The 674-nt window shown below is 35.2% G+C and overlaps 1 long non-coding RNA gene across 1 annotated transcript; it reads left to right on the top strand.

Moving 5' to 3' along the window:
* The first annotated feature begins 256 nt into the window (after window positions 1-256).
* Window positions 257-674, top strand: LOC106122965 (uncharacterized). The gene is made up of 3 exons (XR_001228125.1): window positions 257-349; window positions 473-592; window positions 662-674. It is a non-coding gene; the product is annotated as an uncharacterized LOC106122965 (long non-coding RNA).

Raw genomic sequence — 674 nt, 5'->3', positions numbered from 1 at the left:
TTGGTCCTCGTTCCAGGACCTATGAGAGAACGCTTTCAGTCTGAAGTTGCAGCTATCGGAGCGCAATACGAACTTCAAGTTGAAAATGTTAAAGAGTAAGCACAACGAAAAAATTTTGCATGTTTAATATTAGATTAATTACATGAAAATCCTGACATGAACTTCAAAGTGATCTAATCTTTTTAACGGTCAACACAATGAGAAATTATTTAGTTAACGTTATTTAATTGTATATTTATGGTTTTTCAGAATAGTTGACTTGGAAGAAAAACTCTTGGCGACAGCGGCATTTCATAAAAGTAACAGGCCCGGCCGACTTTCCTTTGACAAGATCCATCGTTATGCAGAGGTATGTTCTAGAGGTCCCTTAAATAAAAGGGTATCTTTTTTAAGGCAACAAATAGTTTTACTTTGGAATTAACCCTAGAAATTAATTTAATTTGATATTATTTTTATCATTTTTACTTTTAAGGTTAATGCCTATCTCGACGAGTTGGCTGAGAAATACGATACCGTAACTGTGGTATCTGCTGGCAAGAGTTTCGAAGGTCGTGACATAAGATACTTAAAGATTTCTACCACCAACTTTGAGGTAACTTGAACAATTTAGAGACAGTAAAATAGAGCACGCTAAGATGTTATCTGCCTCTCGATGTTTCAGGATACCAATAAGC

This window comes from Papilio xuthus, unplaced genomic scaffold, assembly GCF_000836235.2.
Source record: "Papilio xuthus unplaced genomic scaffold, Pxut_1.1 DF826682.1, whole genome shotgun sequence".
Classification (NCBI taxonomy): Eukaryota; Metazoa; Arthropoda; class Insecta; order Lepidoptera; family Papilionidae; genus Papilio; species Papilio xuthus.
This window is presented reverse-complemented; position numbering and strand designations above follow the sequence as displayed.